The sequence below is a fragment of the Oncorhynchus gorbuscha genome, linkage group LG24 (assembly GCF_021184085.1).
Source record: "Oncorhynchus gorbuscha isolate QuinsamMale2020 ecotype Even-year linkage group LG24, OgorEven_v1.0, whole genome shotgun sequence".
NCBI classification, from domain to species: Eukaryota; Metazoa; Chordata; class Actinopteri; order Salmoniformes; family Salmonidae; genus Oncorhynchus; species Oncorhynchus gorbuscha.
In genome coordinates, this window is record NC_060196.1 from 16,032,919 (window position 1) to 16,039,537 (window position 6,619).

Here is a 6,619-nt window from a genome sequence, read left to right on the forward strand (position 1 = left end):
ACTGATTATTCACATGACTGATTGTTGCCTAAGTAAGAGGTGAGAAGGAGGGACTGCCATGCAAAGGTTCTTCGGGCTGAGGAAACCAAACTCAAGCATTGTCATAAGAACTCTGCTGGGGACTATGTGTGTTTTCATGTCTTCATTTGCGCTACTGTAGATTACTGTGAGTGCACAATCATGTTTTATGTAACTTTGAGGGCAAGATTAAAATGTAGGTCAATGGACCTTGCACATAGTCACACAATAATAAATCACATGCATATGCATGCAGTATGAATTACTTGATCTAAAGTGCAGAAGTATGAAAAATAACATTGTTACAATGGGAATAAAGGAGGATGAAAATGAAAACTATCAGTCAAAGGAGGAAAAAGTTGTCAATGAAACGTCAACTCAAGATAACGGACGAACAGTTGGAAACAAATTATTTACAAAAAGCTCCATTTGGTTTAGAAACACCTGAAAATAACATAGTTGGTATGTTTAGTCTGTCTGTCTGTCTGTCTGTCTGTCTGTCTGTCTGTCTGTCTGTCTGTCTGTCTGTCTGTCTGTCTGTCTGTCTGTCTGTCTGTCTGTCTGTCTGTCTGTCTGTCTGTCTGTCTGTCTGTCTGTCTGTCTGTCTGTCTGTCTGTCTGTCTGTCTGTCTGTCTGTCTGTCTGTCTGTCTGTCTGTCTGTCTGTCTGTCTCGTCTGTCTCTCTCTGTCTCTCTCTCTCTCTCTCTCTCTCTCTCTCTCTCTCTCTCTCTCTCTCTCTCTCTCTCTCTCTCTCTCTCTCATTCGTTATTTCCCCCTTTCTTTCTGCTCCTCCGCTCTCTAATCTAGTAACCAAAAAAGTGTTAAACAAATCAAAATACCTTTTATATTTTCGCTTCTTCAAAGTAGCCATCCTTTGCCTTGATGACAGCTTTGCACACTGCTTGAGCTCCTGTTCGTCTTATAGAATATTTGCTCAAAAGCACTGTGGAGCCCCTGCACCTACAGTACCAGCATCCAAGATGAGTACCGTTACCGATTTCAGTCTAAGTCAAGCACTACACATATATATACACTCAGACAGACAGACAGACAGACACACACCTTAAAGTTAGTACCTTATTTATGGTGATTGGCCGGCCTCCCCACTACTTTCTGAAAAGATGTGGTGACTAGTCTGTGACTGTGACAGACTGATTATTCACATGACTGATTGTTGCCTAAGTAAGAGGTGAGAAGGAGGGACTGCCATGCAAAGGTTCTTCGGGCTGAGGAAACCAAACTCAAGCATTGTCATAAGAACTCTGCTGGGGACTATGTGTGTTTTCATGTCTTCATTTGCGCTACTGTAGATTACTGTGAGTGCACAATCATGTTTTATGTAACTTTGAGGGCAAGATTAAAATGTAGGTCAATGGACCTTGCACATAGTCACACAATAATAAATCACATGCATATGCATGCAGTATGAATTACTTGATCTAAAGTGCAGAAGTATGAAAAATAACATTGTTACAATGGGAATAAAGGAGGATGAAAATGAAAACTATCAGTCAAAGGAGGAAAAAGTTGTCAATGAAACGTCAACTCAAGATAACGGACGAACAGTTGGAAACAAATTATTTACAAAAAGCTCACTGTTTCGGTGGCTGAGCAGAGGGAAGGACCCGTCTGATCGTAGCTATGCTGACCCACTACAAAATGAAAATTGCTATGTTACAACAAGCTAGGGAATTGAAGAACACCCCATTCTCTATCAATGAACAATTTCCTCATAAAATAGTGCCCTGTAGCCTACTTCCAAAAGGCTCTAAGCAGAGAAGCAATTTTTTGGGAACATTTTATTTCACCTTTATTTAACCAGATAGGCCAGTTGAGAACAAGTTCTCATTTACAAGTGTGACCTGGCCAAGATAAAGCAAAGCAGTGCGACACAAACAATAACACAGAGTTATACATGGAATAAACAAACATACAGTCAATAACACAATAGGGGGGGGAATATCTATATACAGTGTGTGTAAATGCGGTGAGATTAGGGAGGTAAGGCAATAAATAGGCCATAGTGGCGAAGTAATTACAATTTAGCAATTAAACACTGGAGTGATAGATGTGCAGAAGATGAATGTGCAAGTAGAGATACTGGGGTGCAAAAGAAAAAACAATATTGGGATGAGGTAGTTGGATGGGCTATTTACAGATGGGCTATGTACAGGTGCAGTGATCTGTGAGCTGCTATGACAGCTGATGCTTACAGTTAGTGAGGGAGAAATTAGTCTCCAGCTTCAGTGATTTTTTTCAATTTGTTCCAGTCATTGGCAGCAGAGAACTGGAAGGAAAGGCGGCCAAGGGAGGAATTGGCATTGGGGGTGACCAGTGAAATATACCTGCTGGAGCACGTGCTACGGGTGGGTGCTGTTATGGTGACCAGTGAGCTGAAATAAGGCGGGGCTTTACCTAGCAAAGACTTATAGATGACCTGGAGCCAGTGGGTTTGGCAATGAATATGTTGTGTGGACCAGCCAACAAGAGCATACAGGTCGCAGTGGTGGGTAGTATATGGGGTTTTGGTGACAAAACGGATGGCGCTGTGATTGACTGCATCCAAGTTGCTCAGTAGAGTGTTGGAGGATATTTTATAAATGACATCACCGAAGTCAAGGATCAGTAGAATAATCAGTTTTAAGAGGGTATGTTTGGCAGCATGAGTGAAGGATGCTTTGCTGCGAAATAGAAAGTCGATTCTAGGTTTAATTTTGGATTGGAGATGCTTAATTTGAGTCTGGAAGAAGAGTTTACAGTCTAACCAGACACCTAGGTATTTGTAATTGTCCACATATTGTAAATCAGAACCGTCCAGAGTAGTGATGCTGGACGGGCAGGCAGGTCTGCGCAGCGATCGGTTGAAGAGCATGCATTTAGTTTAGAATTTAGAATTCAGCATTTAGATTTAGCATTTAGATGTAGTATTTATATTTAGCATTTAGAATGTTCTTCTAGTGGTCGATAAATTATATGTAAACAACCAAATGTTCAAGGACTCGAAGATTACAACGTGACTGTGAGCGATAGCTACCTCCTGTTGAAGTAGTCGCCGATGCATATTTACACAGTATAAATATGGATTAATTTTTTTTTTTACAAAAACTTTATTTATGTTTTTATTCATGGAGTATGGAACCGTGGGCTATGTGGACTTAAAATACATTTGGATTCATGGGAATGCAGAATGGGTATGATGAATTTATCATTTTTCTATTCAGGCAACATGGAACTGTGGACTATATGGATGTAATATCAGATTTTGATTTTAGGGGAAGGCAAGGATGGGTAAGGCTGACTTTTTTTTCTTCATGATTTTTTTATGTATTTAATTTGAATATTGTACATTAGAAATACCAACTTAGTTTTTGTTGTTGTTTAATATGATATGTGCAAATTGTAGAGGTCGAGTATATTATGACATAAAAGCTGTTATATAGTGCGGGCCTTGTTCGCCATGTGAATCCGAACGAGTAGCTTTTTGGATAAAACTTAACAAATATGAATAGATGTATTATAGGGCTAGGATAAAGGATTATATCATTTAAAACCTGCCTAGGTTCTCTATTGGAATAGGCCTAGACGATCCTAAAATAATTTGTAATTGCCCTTTTATCAAATAAATCTCAATATAAAAAAGTAAAGGATGATTATTCTTCTGATACACACCGGCAAATGGATAGATTAGGTATTGTCAACAGGGTTGGTGTCTCTACTGTGTGGCGGGGCGGGCTGGTTAACACTAGGATAAAGTCATTCAAGTTAACGGTAGAACTAATACAATAATTGTCTTATGGAAGCACTTCTCTAAGCGAGAGAAAGGTATATTATATATTTCTATATAAGCTATTTATCCTACCTTTTATATTCTTGATCCTAATGATATAGGCCTAGGTGTAAAACAACCGAGGTGAAAGAGCAACAACCCTGGAATAAAAAAACATCATGTGTATGGGTGGAGAGAGGGTCGGTTTTAGAGGTTTACTTCCTCAGGATTGTCAGTACTGCACGTGTTCTTGGCCGAGTATGCCTTCCCATAAGGAAGTGCCCGGGGTTGGCTTGCGGTCTGCTCTGGCAGAGCCATGGCACGATACAACAGGATATAATGTGATGCCTCAGGCGAATTTTTACTTGCAGTCATTAGCGGCCTTTAGAATCTGTGTTCCATTTTCCTTCTTCCTTTTTTTGTCGGAATACAACAGGACATAATGAAGACTACGTGAAATAGGTCTTGCATGTAATGGACATAAAAAGGAATCGTCTTGCGTTGCGATATATTTAGGTTGTTTTCTCTTCGTTAAAAAAAAAAATCGAACAATTGAATCCAATGATCTGAGCAGGCTGGGCTGACATGCTTATAGCCTTGCTCGGACTTTCAAACATGAGCATGCATGTATACGATTGTGTTGTTATTATTTATATTAATATGATCTATTATTGTTACTCATTTCTTTCTGACTGTTTTCCATGTTATTTGGTTAGTTCTCATAAGCATCCTCATAGATAATGATGTTATCATGGGACTGCCCATATTTCCCTCTGGCCAACGCCATTTGGCGGCCAAGGGTTTGCCTTAGGGCGCAAAGGTGTGTCATGATTCAGGGAGATGGTCTGATGGTCTTAGTGACAACAGACCTAGATATGGGGGGAGGTGTTAGTGGATGGAATATTAGGACAATTCGAGGTTTACAAAGTTGCAGATACAGTATGCTTACCAGTGCAAACTATTGTGGTACAGCTATATGGACACTTAATCATCATGGTGCTTTTTAATGGTAAAGTTTACAAACATTGGTTGTGGTAAGTATAATTCAAACTTGGTTGTCATTATGTGGGGATATAAGTATTTCAAGTTATAATTGTAATGGCTTAGCAGATCATACAAAAAGAAGATCAATTTCAAATGGCTAAAAGAAAAATACTATAATGTCTATTGTTTACAGGAAACTCATTCTACAAATATAGATGAGGTTGGGTGGAAAAAGGACTGTGAGGGAGAAATATATTTTTGTCATGGGCAAAAGGGATGATTATACAAATTAAAACAAATTTTGACCTCATTGTGCAAACAGATCCACAAGGAAGATGGATTATTTAAAATATGCTATTGGACCAAAAACAGATCTAGCTGTCAAGCATAGGTGTAATAGGTGGCAGGGAAGTCAGGCGCAGGAGAGTCAAATGGAGTGTAAATATGGAGTCTTTTAATAAAGTTCCACAAGTATGCGCCATAACAATAAATGTACAAACAAACAAAACATGGGTACGAAGACCCGACGCGCACCTATACAAACAATAAACACTACACTGACAACAAATCAATCTCTGACAAAGACATGAGGGGAAACAGAGGGTTAAATACACAACATGTAATGAATGGGATTGAAAACAGGTGTGTGGGAAGACAAGACAAAACCAATGGAAAATGAAAAAAGGATCAATGATGGCTAGAAGACCGGTGACGTCGAACTCCGAGCACCGCCCGAACAAGGAGAGGCAACGACTTCGGCAGAAGTCCTGACAGTACCCCCCGACGCGCGGCATATCCACAGGAACAATAGGGATCCCTAGACTATGAGCTAGACTTTTATTAATGAAATTCCCAGCCGCAACTGAATCAACTAGTGCCTTATACTGGGAATGCAGTGAAAAATCAGGAAAAGAGACAGACAAACATTAGTGCAGCAGAGGGCTCTGGATGAGAATGGTGCCTACTCACCTGGGGTGACGTCAGAATGCCCTGCCTGCCCTCTCTATTCCCAGAGGAACCAACCCGGCACCGACCAGGCACCGACCAGCAGTGTGCCCTCTGCGACCATGAATGGTGCTCGAGCTGCAACCCCCTCCGGTCTCCCTGCGCACCATCCCTCCCAATTCCATAGGTTCGGGAGAGAGGGTGCGGGAGGATGGAACAACCAGACCCCGATCTAGACGTCCACGAGTAGCCAGCATGTTGTCCAGCTTGATGGACATGTCCACCAGCTGGTCGAAGGTGAGGGTGGTGTCTCTACAGGCCAGCTCCCGACGGACGTCCTCGCGTAGACTACAACGGTAATGGTCGATCAGGGCCCTGTCGCTCCATCCAGCGCCGGCAGCCAAGGTCCTAAATTCCAAAGCAAAATCCTGTGCACTCCTCGTCTCCTGCCTCAGATGATAGAGGAGCTCACCCGCTGCTTTAGGTGGGTGATCGAATACTATCCGGAACTGGCGGTGAACTCCTCAAAATGGTCCAACGCCGCATCCTCCCTTCTACACACAGCGCTGGCCCATTCCAAGGCTTTCCCGGTGAGGCATGAGACGAGGGCGTAACTCTTCTCACGGTCAGATGGTACTGGGGAGGCCGTGGCTAGATATAAGTTTAGCTTGAGGAGGAAACCCTGGCAGCCGGCAGTATCTCCGTTGTATCCCGTGGGCAGGAATAAATGGATCCTCGATTCCGGAGAGGAAAAAACGTTCACGGGAGATTCCGGTTGTGGTGGTGGTGGCGCTGGAGAAACTCCCTGTCTCTCCCAGCGATCCATTTTCTGGACAATGTGCTCCATGATGGAGCAGATACACTCAAGCTCCCTCGCTTGTTCCTGAACGCGTTCCTCCAGGTCCAT

General features: G+C 42.1%; 1 long non-coding RNA gene across 2 annotated transcripts in view; it reads right to left on the reverse strand.

The window, feature by feature from the left end:
- Positions 1-1,037, reverse strand: part of LOC124011980 — a 2,601-nt gene extending 1,564 nt beyond the window's left edge. Inside the window, exon 1 of one of the 2 annotated variants that reach the window (XR_006834627.1) lies at positions 857-1,037. This is a non-coding gene — a long non-coding RNA (uncharacterized LOC124011980). Of the gene's footprint in view, positions 89-856 lie in introns of those variants that run through there. The other variant, XR_006834626.1, reaches the window with a different exon arrangement.
- Between the last annotated feature and the right edge of the window lie 5,582 nt (positions 1,038-6,619).